This window comes from Schistocerca americana, chromosome 10 (assembly GCF_021461395.2).
Source record: "Schistocerca americana isolate TAMUIC-IGC-003095 chromosome 10, iqSchAmer2.1, whole genome shotgun sequence".
Classification (NCBI taxonomy): Eukaryota; Metazoa; Arthropoda; class Insecta; order Orthoptera; family Acrididae; genus Schistocerca; species Schistocerca americana.
The window spans coordinates 151649518-151662158 of NC_060128.1; the positions used below are offsets into that span (position 1 = coordinate 151649518).

Below are 12641 nucleotides of genomic sequence, written 5' to 3' on the forward strand. Positions count from 1 at the left end.
AATTATGTGTAAGGAGAAAATACTAGTAATACACTACTGGCCATTAAAATTGCTACACCAAAAAGAAATGCAGATGATAAACGGATATTCACTGGACAAATATATTATACTAGAATTGGCATGTGATTACATTTTCAAGCAATTGGGGTGCATACATCCTGAGAAATCAGTACGCAGAACAACCACCTCTAGCCCTCATAACAACCTTGATACGCCTGAGCATTGACTCAAACAGAGCTTGGATGGCCTGTACAGGTACACAGCTGCCCATGCAGCTTCATCACGATACCACAGTTCATCAAGAGTAGTGACTGACGTATTGTGACGAGCCAGTTGCTCGGCCACCATTGACCAGAAGTTTTCAATTGCTGAGAGATCTGGAGAATGTGCTGGCCAGGGCAGCAGTCGAACATTTTCTGTATCCAGAAAGGCCCGTACAGGTCCTGCAACATGCGGTCGTGCGTGCATTATCCTGCTGAAATGTAGGGTTTCGCAGGGATTGGAAGAAGGGTAGAGCCACGGGTCTTAACACATCTGAAACGTAACGTGCACTGTTCAAAGTGCCGTCAATGCGAACAAAAAGTGACCGAGACGTGTAACCAATGGCACCCCATACCATCAGGCTGGGTGATACGTCAGTATGGCGATGACGAATACACGCTTCCAATGTGCGTTCACCGCGATGTCGCCAAACACGGACGCGACCATCGTAATGCTGTAACCAGAACCTGGATTCATCCGAAAAACTGATGGTTTTGCCATTCGCGCACCCAGGTTCGCCGTTGAGTACACCATCGCAGGCCCTCCTGTCTGTGATGCAGCGTCAAAGAGTAACCGCAGCTATGGTCTCCGAGCTGATAGTCCATGCTGCTGCAAACGCCGTCGAACTATTCGTGCAGTTCGTGCAGGTAGTTGTTGTCTTGGTTGTCTCGCAAACGTCTCCATCTGTTGACTCAGGGATCGAGACGTGGCTGCACGATCCTTTACGGCCATGCGGATAAGATGCCTGTCATCTCGACTGCTAGTGGTACGAGGCCGTTGGGATCTAGCACGGCGTTCCGTATTACCGTCCTGAACCGACCTATTCTGCTAACAGTCATTGGATCTCGACCAACGCGAGCTGCAATGTCGCGATACGATAAACCGCAATCGCGATAGGCTACAACCCGACGATTATCAAAGTCGGAAACCTGATGGTACGCATTTCTCCTCCTTACACGAGGCATCACAACAACGTTTCACCAGGCAACGCCGGTCAACTGCTGTTTGTGTATGAGAAATCGGTTGGAAACTTTCCCCATGTCAGCACGTTGTAGGTGTCGCCACCGGCGCCAACGTTGTGTGAATGCTCTGAAAAGCTTATCATTTGCGTATCACAGTGTCTTCTTCCTGTCGGCTAAATATCACGTCTGTAGCACGTCATCTTCGTGGTGTAGCAATTATAATGGCTAGTGGTGTATATAGGAGAAGAGATTTGTATAAAGGTTCCAATGCTCTGTTATCGTCGTTAAAACTGACAGCGAGAAAGAAAACTAAATCTTTCACTTTCATAGCACAAAACAGCATTTTCTTTCTTGGAGTCTGTTTTAACACAAAATCTGTACATAGCTGTTTTAAAAAGTATAGCTTATGTCCGTCTGAATATGAGAGTATAGCGTAAAAATCTGAAATAAATAGGCAAAGAACTTTAGCAAATTTTTGCTAACAACGCTGGCTGTTTGTTACATAAGCCATCCTGGGCTTACATTTCGACAAGATAATCCCCGCCCACAAATGGCAAGAGTTTCTACTGCTTGCCTTCGAACTTGTCAAACCGTATCTTGGCCAGCAAGGTCGCCGGATCCCTCCGCACTTGTAAACGTTTGAAGCAATAAGGTCGCGATTTTGACGATCTGACGCATCAATTGGACGAATTAGGCACGGTAACCATCATGAGGACACCCTGCACCTCTATAAATCAATGCCAAGCTAAATGACTGCTTGCGTAAGGGCCAGAGGTGGATGAAATCGTTACTGACTTCCTCGATTTGTTAAGCTTGTTCTCTTGAAGAAATAATCAAATTTTTTTGAAACTTTTTTCATTTGTCTGTCTGTACATGTACATCACATCTACCGATTTCTGTCCCATTTTTATAACTCCGTTGTGCGTCGTTGGTCTTAGAGTGTACAGGGTGGTCCATTGATCGTGACCGGGCCAAATATCTCACGAAATAAGCGACAAACGAAAAAACTACAACGAACGAAACTTGTCTAGCTTGTTACAGTGTGATTACCTGTAAATATCACACTAATGCAATAAATGCTCAAAATGATGTCCGTCAACCTCAATGCATTTGGCAATACGTATACCGACATTCCTCTTTATAGCGAGTAGTTCGCCTTCCGTATTGTTCGCACATGCATTGACAATGCGCTGACGCATGTTGTCAGCCGTTGTCGGTGGATCACGACGGCAAATATCCTTCAACTTTCCCCACAGAAAGCAATCCGGGGAAGTCAGATCCGGTGAACGTGCGGGCCACGGTATGGTATTTCGACGACCAATCCACCTGTCATGAAATACGCTATTCAATACCGCTTCAACCGCACGCGAGCTATGTGCCGGACATCCATCATGTTGGAAGTACATCGTCATTCTGTCATGCAGTGAAACATCTTGTAGTAACATCGGTAGAAAATTACGTAGGAAATCAGCATACATGGCACGATTTAGATTGCCATCGATAAAATGTGGGCCAATTATCCCTCCTCCCATAATGCCGCACTATACATTAACCCGCCAAGGTCGCTGATGTTCCACTTTTCGCAGTCATCTAGGATTTTCCGTTGCCCAACAGTGCAAATTATGCCGGTTTACGTTACCTCTGTTGGTGAATGACGCTTCGTCGCTAAATAGAACGCGTGCAAAAAATCTCTCATTGTCCCGTAATTTCTCTTGTGCCCAGTGGCAGAACTGTACACGACGTTCAAAGCCGTCGCCATGCAATTCCTGGTGCACAGAAATATCGTATGCGTGCATTCTCAACACAGACGTTTTTGAGGTTCCCGATTCTCGCGCAGTTTGTCTGCTACTGATGTGCGGATTAGCCGCGACAGCAGCTAAAACACCTACTTGGGCATCATCATTTGTCGCACATCGTGGTTGACGTTTCACATGTGGCTGAAAACTTCCTGTTCACTTAAATAACGTAACTATCCGGCGAACGGTCCGGACACTTGGATGATGTCGTCCAGGATACCGCGCAGCATACATAGCACAAGCCCGTTGGGCATTTTGATCACAATAGCCATACATCAACACGATATCGACTTTTCCGCAATCTGTAAACGGTCCATTTTAACACGGGTAATGTATCACGAAGCAAATACGTCCGCACTGGCGGAATGTTACGTTTGTGACTATTACAGCGCCATCCATCACAAAGCGAAAAAATTGGTCCAACCAAAACAATGATAATTCTTTACGTAGTACACGAATATGTAATAAAAAATGAGGGTTCCTATTTTAAAAAAACGCAGTTGATATCCGTTTGACCTATGGCAGCGCCATCTAGCGGGCCAACCATAGCGCCATATGGTTTCCCCTTCAAGCTAGACGAGTTTCGTTCCTTGTAGTTTTTTCGTTTGGCGCTTATTTCGTGAGATATTTGGCTCGGTCACTATCAATGGACCATCCCGTATATCGCCTGATGACTTAATTACTATATGCAGAAAGAACGCAATGTTAGCGAAAACACGGCTGAAACTAAACAGTTCCTGCACACAATGTTCTGCTGGTACGGACTGAGATGAAAACTCAGTGATGTAAACAGCGCAGACACGGCCTGTTCCGCAAGGTGGGGGGGGGGAACCGGCGGGGAGGGTGCGGAGAATATGGGGGAGGCTTAATATGCGTCCCCTTCCCCTGCTGCAGCGAGTCGGGATGCTGCCGACAGATGTCACCGCTGTTAACGCAGCCAGACAGGCCGGCGAATATTTCTATTCCGCTTCCTCCACCTGCACACACACACACACACAAACACACTCTCTGCTGGAAGTAAGAGATGGGCCGAGCAAGGCAGAGCTGAATTTAACAGCCCAAACTGTCCTCCCCTTAATGCGGAACCCTCGAAATGATGAGAGGCGTAATTTAGACCAAACGGCCCAACTTCACAGGGAACGATTTTAATAAACGAACTTCTCGCAGTGCTCGACAGGGCTCCAACGAATTATCTCTCAGTTCCGCATTTCGAAAGTAAAACGAACCAGATCCATTACGGAGCCAGTGGATGTGATGGGTCGAATACTAGCTCTAATGAAGCGAATAAGACCATGAAGGAGATTTAAAATGTATTTTCACTAAATCACTCAATCGTTAAAAACTCACATCTGAAAAGTCAATGGAAGAACACACAAGACGGAAAAGATTATAGACATAGATACTCCGCAAGCCAGCGTACGGTACGTGGCGGAAGCTATCCTGTACCACTATGTCATTTCCTTTCCTGTTCCACTCGTAAACACAGCGAAGGCAAAACGACTGTCTGTATGCCTCCGTTGTTGTTGTGGTCTTCAGTCAAGAGACTGGTTTGATGCAGCTCTCCATGCTACTCCATCCTGTGCAAGCTTCTTCATCTCCCAGTACCTACTGCATCCTTCTGAATCTGCTTAGTGTATTCATCTCTTGGTCTCCGGTTTTTACCCTACACGTTGACCTCCAATACTAAATTGGTGATCCCTTGATGCCTCAGAATATGTCCTACCAACCGATTCCTTCTACTAGTCAAGTTCTACCACAAATTTCTCTTCTCCCCAATTCTATTCAATACCTCCTCATTAGTTATGTGATCTACCCATCTAATCTTCAGCATTCTTCTGTAGCACCACATTTCGAAAGCTTCTATTCCCTACTTGTCTAAACTATTTATCGTCCACGTTTCACTTCCATATATGGCTACACTCCACACAAATACTTTCAGAAACGACTTCAGGGCACTTAAATCTACACTCGTTGTTAGCAAATTTCTCTGTTTCCAAAACGCTTTCCATGTCATTGCCAGTATACATTTTATATCCTCTCTACTTCGACCGTCATCACTTATTTTGCTCCTTCAATAGCAAAACTCGTTTACTACTTTAAGAGTCTCATTTCCTAATTTAATTCCCTCAGCGTCACCCGATTTAATTCAACTACATTCCATTATCCTCGTTTTGCCTTTGTTGATGTTCATCTTACATCCGCCTTTCAAGACACTGTCCATTCCGTTCAGCTGCTCTTCCAGGCCCTTTGCTGTCTCTGACAGAATTACAATGTCATCGGCGAACCTCAATGTTTTTGTTTCTTCTCCATGGAATATTAATTCCTACTCCGAATTTTTCTTTTGTTTCCTTCACTGCTTGCTCAATATACAGATTGAATATCATCGGGGATAGGCTACAACCCTTTCTCACTCCCTTCCCAACCACTGCTTCCCTTTCATGTCCCTCGACTCTTATCACTGCCATCTGCTTTCTGTACAAATTGTAAATAGCCTTTCGCTCCCTGTATTTTATCCCTGCCACCTTTAGAATTTAAAATAGAGTATTCCAGCCAATATTGTCAAAAGCTTTCTCTAAGTCTACAAAAACTAGAAACGTAGGTTTGCCTTTCTTTAATCTATTTTCTAAGGTAAGTCATAGGGTCAGTATTGCAACTCATCTTCCCCGAGATCGGCTTCTACCAGTTTTTCCATTCCTCTGTAAAGAATTCGTATTAGTATTTTGCAGCCGTGGCTTATTAAACTGATAATTCGGTAATTTTCACATCTGTCACACATGCTTTCTTTGGGATTGCAATTATTATATTCTTCTTGAAGTCTGGGGGTATTTCGCCTGTCTCATCCATCTTGATCACCAGATGGTAGAGTTTTGTCAGGGCTGGCTCTGCCAAGGCTATCAGTAGTTCTAATGGAATGCTGTCTACTCCGGGGACCTTGTTTCGACTCAGGTCTTTCAGTGCTCTGTCAAACTCTTCACGCAGTACCATATCTCCCATTTCATCTTCATCTACATCCTGTTCCATTTCCATAATATTGTCCTCAAGTACGTCGCCCTTGTAGAGACCCTCTAAATACTCCTTCCACCTTTCTGCTTTCCCTTCTTCGCTTAGAACTGGGTTTCCATCTGAGCTCTTGATCTTTATGCAAGTGGTTCTCTTTTTTCCAAAGGCCTCTTTAATTTTCCCGTAGGCAGTATCTATCTTACCCCTAGTGATATACGCCTCTACATCCTTACATTTGTCCAGTAGCCATCCCTGCTTAGCAATTTTGCGCTTCCTGTCGATCTCATTTTCGAGACGTTTGTATTCCTTTTTGCCTGCTTCATATGAACCCTAATTTCTCGTGTCCTATCTTCGTGGCCCTTACGTACAATCTATGTTGGCGGCAATAGAATCGTTGGGCAGTCAGCTTCAAATGCCAGTTCTCTAAATTTTCTCAATAGCGTTGCTCGAGAAGAAAGTCTCCTATCCTCCAGGGATTCCCATTTGAGTTCCCAAAGCATTTTCGTAACAGTTACTTGTTGTTGAAACCTATCGGTAACAAATCTAGCAGCCCGCCTCTGAATTGCTTCGATGTCTTCCTTCAATCCGACCTGGTAGGATTCCAAACACTCGAGCAGTACTCACGAACAGGTCGCACAAGCATTCTACATGCGGTCTCCTTTCCAGGCGAACCACTCTTTCCTAAAATTCTCCCCAATCGAAGTCGACCGTTCGCCTTCCCTACCACAGTTCTCACATTCACGTTGCACCTCATATCGCTATGCAACGTTACGCCCAGATATTTAAAGACTTGACTGTGCCAAGTAGGACACTAGTAATACTGTATCTGAACAGTAGAGGTTTGACCTTCCTACTCATCCACTTTAACTTACATTTCTCCACATTTAGGGCTAGCTGCCATTCTTCATACTACCTGGAAATTTTGTCTAAGTCGTCTTGTATATTCCTACAGTCACTCAGCTTCGACACCTTACCGTACACCACGGTATCATCAGCAAACAACTGCAGATTTGTGCCCACCACATAAGCCAAATCATTTATGTATACAGAGAACAACAGTGGTCCTATCACACTCCCTTGGGGCACTCCATACGATACCCTTGTCTCTGATGATACTCTTATAATACTAATACACACCGTTTATGCATTTCACATACATATGGACTATATGACAATCTTTCGTAAAGGTTGTCTGACACTATGCACGGCAGTTTCTAGCATTAGGCAAGGCTAGGCGGCCTCCTATGGCAGCAAAATTCTGGATTCGGCGGAGTGGGGAAAAAATTAATTTCAAATCGAAAAGCGGAAAAACTGAGCAAATGAGGGCTAAATATGAAAAGTAGGAACCATTGAAACACCGAATTGTTTTCAGAAGTATACGGAACAGTTACGTAATACGTCTTTACTTATTTAACATAAGTTTTTAAGACCACTAAACAAAGATCTGAGGAAAAGACTTGCCAAATGCTACATCTGGAGCGTGGCACTACATGGTGCGAAGACCTGGACATTGAGGAAGGAAGATGAAAGAAGATTGGAGGCACTAGAGATGTGGATACGGAGAAGAATGGAAAAAGTGAAGTGGGAAGACCGAGTAAGGAATGAAGAAGTATCAAGAAGAGTTGGAGAAGAAAGAAACAAGGTGAAAGTCGTCAGAAAGAGAAAACGGAACTGGATTGGACATTGTTTGACGAGGGAGTGTTTACTGACGGAAGGAATAGAAGGAATGGTGGAGGGAAAAACGGGAAGAGGAAAAAGAAGATATCAAGTGCTGGACAATACGAAAGGAGGCAAATATTCAGAAATGAAAAAACTGGCTATGGACAAACAAAAGTGGAAGAGGCTTAATCCATGACAAGACCTGCCGGAAGGCAGAATACCATACATACATACATTTAACGGCCACCGTAAGCAACTCAACAGTGGATACACCGGTTCCGGTGAGATCACCGAAGTTAAGCGCTGTCGGGGGTGGTCGGCACATGGATGGGCGACCATCCACGTCGCCATGCGCTGTTGCCGCTTTTCGGGGTGCACTCAGCCTCGTGATGCCAATTGAGGAGCTACTCGACCGAATAGTAGCGGCTTCGGTCAAGAATACCATCATAACGACCGGGAGAGCGGTGTGCTGACCCCACGCCCATCCTACCCGCATCCTCCACTGAGGATGACACGGCGGTCGGATGGTCCCGGTAGGCCACTCGTGGCCTGAAGACGGAGTAAGCAACTCAATGGGCTGTAAGGAGTCGCTCGTCCTTAATTTAGGGCCACTGGCTTCAGGGATGGGAAAGGGCCAGGGATTCGAACCCACACCTATCTCCCACAAATAATCAGAAGCCAACCGCTTCGACCACTGTGCCACCAGGGCGACAAATAAAAGTTGTAGAACTCTAAACAGAAAATGCAATCAAGGTTCAATTATTTATTTAACCACAAGAAACTGGATGCTCGAACAGATTAGATTTACTGTTCATTTTAAAAACGCTTCAATTAAAAGAGAAACAATATAACACCACAATTATCCGGATTACCCGTCTGATACTTCGGCATGTCTGCCATCAGTATATCACAATTTCTAAACTCAAGAAAAAATGCATGCATACCGGAAAATAGTTCCACGCGATTATTAGCCCATATGCTTGCAATGAAATGAAATAAGTATTTGATGCCAAATTTGGTTACGCTGGTATACACAGTAGAGTTCTAGTTTAATATGTTCAGCACGTTCTTCTTATTTCCATTATTTTGGTATCTCAAATACTGAGGACAAAAAAATACGAAATTAAGGACATTTGTTGTTATCTACCAGTTTTAAAGAATTTGAGGGCAAAGCACGAAAACTGAGGGCCGTACGTCAGTTTATGAGACCGGAGCCGCTACTTCTCAATCAAGTATCTCCTCAGTTTGCCTCACAAGGGCTGAGTGCACCCCGCTTGCCAACAGCACTCGGCAGACCGGATGGTCACCCATCCAAGTGCTAGCCCAGCCCGACAGCGCGTAACTTCGGTGATCTCACGGGAACCAGTGTTACCACTGCGGCAAGGCCGCCGGCGAAATGTGGTAAAACATAATGATAAACCTTCTTTAAACAGTGGGATGGGGCGAGTAATTATTCCTATGAAATGGTATTGCAAGACAATGAAGCATGTATTCAAAGAGACAGACTAAAACTTTGCTTGGTCTTGACACTACTATGCTTAACAAAGTGAACAATGACTTACAAGGGATACAACGTTAGCACAGGATTTCAATAAAAGTCAAATAGTCCAATCAGTTGGCATGTTAATGAATGATCAGGAAAGTAGTGCAGACTTTCTCTCAGCTCTGAGCAAGTGAACAAACTTAACTAGCTGACAATAATCATTCCGACAAACTACCTTAGCAGTGCTACAGCCTTAGTTCAAACTTCTTCTCTCTTATATACAGTAGTACTTAAAAAAATATGAATGTTTTAGTTGGACCACTTTTTTCTATTTGTGATAGATGGGGCTGTAATAGTCACAAACGGTATAACAACTTGGTAGCACGTAACATTCCGCCAGAGCGGACGGTAATTGCTTCGTGATACATTAGCCGTGTTACAATGGACCGTTTACCAATTGCGGAAAAGTCGATGTATGGCTATTGTGATCAAAATGCCCAACGGGCGAGTGCTATGTATGCTGCTCGGTATCCTGGACGACATCGTCCAAGTGTCCGGACCGTTCGCCGGATAGTTACGTTATTTAAGGAAACAGGAAGTGTTCAGCCACATGTGAAACGTCAACCACGACCTGCAACAAATGGTGATGCCCAAGTAGGTGTTTTAGCTGCTGTCGCGGCTAATCCGCATATCAGTAGCAGACAAATTGCGCGAGAATCGGGAATCTAAAAAACGTCGGTGTTGAGAATGCTACATCAACATCGATTGCACCCGTACCATATTTCTAAGCACCAGGCACTGCGACGACTTTGAACGCCGTGTACAGTTCTGCCACCGGGCACAAGAGAAATTACGGGACGATGACAGATTTTTTGCACGCGATCTATTTAGCGACGAAGCGTCATTCACCAACAGCGGTAACGTAAACCGGCATAATATGCACTATTGGGCAACGGAAAATCCACGATGGCTGCGACAAGTGGAACATCAGCGACGTTGGCGGGTTAATGTATGGTGCGGCATTATGGGAGGAAGGATAATTGGCCCTCATTTTATCGATGGCAATCTAAATGATGCAATGTATGCTGATTTCCTACGTAATGTTCTACCGATGTTTCACTGCATAACAGAATGGCGATGTACTTCCAACATGGTGGACGTCTAGCCATAGCTCGCGTGCAGTTGAAGCGGTACTGAATAGCATATTTCATGACAGGTGGATTAGTTGTCGAAGCACCATACCATGGTCCGTACGTTCACCGGATCTGACGTCCCCGGATTTCTTTCTGTGAGGAAAGTTGAATATTTGCTATTGTGATCCACCGACAACGCCTGACAACATGCGTCAGCGCATCGTCAGTGCATGTGCGAACATTACGGAAGGCGACTACTCGCTGTTGAGAGGAATGTCGTTACACGTATTGCCAAATGGACTTAGTTTTACGGACATCATTTTGAGCATTTATTGCATTCATGTGGTATTTACAGGTAATCATGCTGTAACAGCATCCGTTCTCAGATGTGATACGTTCACAAAGGCACATGTATCACACTGGAACAACCGAAATAAAATGTTCAAAGGTAGCTATGTTCTGTATTTTAATTTAAAAAACCTAGCTGTTACCAACTGTTCGTCTAAAATTGTGAGGCATATGTTTGTTACTATTACAGCGCCATCTATCACAAAGCGAAAAAAGTGGTCCAACTAAAACATTCATATTTCTTTACGTATTACACGAATATGTAATAAAAAATGGGGGCTCCTATTTAAAAAAACGCAGTTGATATCCGTTTGACCTATGGCAGCGCCATCTAGCAGGCCAAGCATAGCGCAATCTGGTTTCCCCCTTCAAGCTAGACGAGTTTCGTTCTTTGCAGTTTTTTCGTTTGAAGCTTATTCCGTGAGATATTTGGCCCGGTCACGGTCAATGGACCACCCTGTATATATATATATATATATATATATATATATATATATATATATATATATATATATATATATATATATAAAATTCAAAATTTATATTCTTTTCGCTCTTCAGTAGACACATCATTCTTGCTGTCCTTTATAATCACTAGCCAACACAGCACTACGTAATACGTCCATTATCTACCACACTTCAGCTAAGAATGTTTATCAGAAAGCGTAGAGGCGAAGACTGTGCAGCAAGAAGACCAAAGATTGTTGAGCAGTAACGTAAAATGATCTCTCTCAGACGTGCACAGCGATAACTTACAAAAATCAAAATGACACGCCCACGTTATACTGTTAAGACCTCTTTTTCTCAGGACCAAGTAGACGTAAGAAGATGACATTTATGTCACATAGCACGTAAAGTCTGTGGCCCCTGATACCGTAATAAAATAAAGCTTGTAGGTCAATGCAGCAAAAGATAATAGGGCCATTGATGACACACAGTTTTGATACTCGCAAATTGACTCGTCAAAACCTCAAGGATAACTTACCCCTTTGTTTTATAATCATGAAATTTGGAAAGAAGCAATCTTTCACTGTACAAGTAAGCAAAAATTTCCGAAAATTAATTTATAACTAAATCACGAACAAAATGTGTCATTAGTTATCCATCTGTCTGTCCGTCCATCTGTTAAAACCCGTTTTCTCAAATGGTTCAAAAAAATGTTCAAATGTGTGTGAAATATTATGGGACATAACTGCTAAGGTCATCAGTCCCTAAGCTTACACACTACTTAACCTAAATTATCCTAAGGACAAACACACACACCCATGCCCGAGGGAGGACTCGAACCTCTGCCGGGACCAGCCGCACAGTCCATGACTACAGCGCCCAAGATCGCTCGGCTAATCCCGCGCGGCTCAAATGGTTCAAATGGCTCTGAGTACTATGGGACTTAACATCTGGGGTCATCAGTCCTCTAGAACTTAGAACTACTTACACGTAACCTAGCCTAACGACATCACACACATCCATGCCCGAGGCAGGATTCGAACCTGCGACCGTAGCAGTCGCGCGGTTCCGGACTGAAGCGCCTACAACCGCTCGGCCACCACAGCCGGCCCGTTTTCTCAGGAACGGGCGAAGGTATCAAGTCGAAATCTTATGTCACATGGCCGGCCGAGGTGGCCCTAGCGGTTCTAGGTACTTCAGTCTGGAACCGCGTGACCGCTACGGCCGCAGGTTCGAATCCTGCCTCGGGCATGGATGTGTGTATTGTAATTAGGTTAGTTAGGTTTAAGTAGTTCTAAGTTCTAGGGGACTGATGACCTTAGAAGTTATGACCCATAGTATTCAGAACCATTTCTTTTATGTCACAAGTCTTTGATCGTGGCGGTGTAAAAACCTTAAGCTTCCGACACAATGCATGCAATATACGGCCATTTATGTCACACATTTTGATATTTTGCCAGTATGGGTATTGATAAGAGGTAAAACTCGAGGAAATTCTCGATTCTCGTGACAGATGAACTATATGTATACACAAGATACATAACCTTGTACG

At 44.1% G+C, this 12641-nt stretch overlaps 1 protein-coding gene and 1 pseudogene across 2 annotated transcripts in view; both read right to left on the minus strand.

The window, feature by feature from the left end:
* The window catches only part of LOC124552467 (protein timeless homolog), a 480403-nt gene that overhangs the window by 335324 nt on the left and 132438 nt on the right, over nt 1-12641 (minus strand). The gene's annotated exons all lie outside the window — the stretch shown is intronic.
* Nucleotides 8954-9071, minus strand: LOC124552847 (annotated as a pseudogene).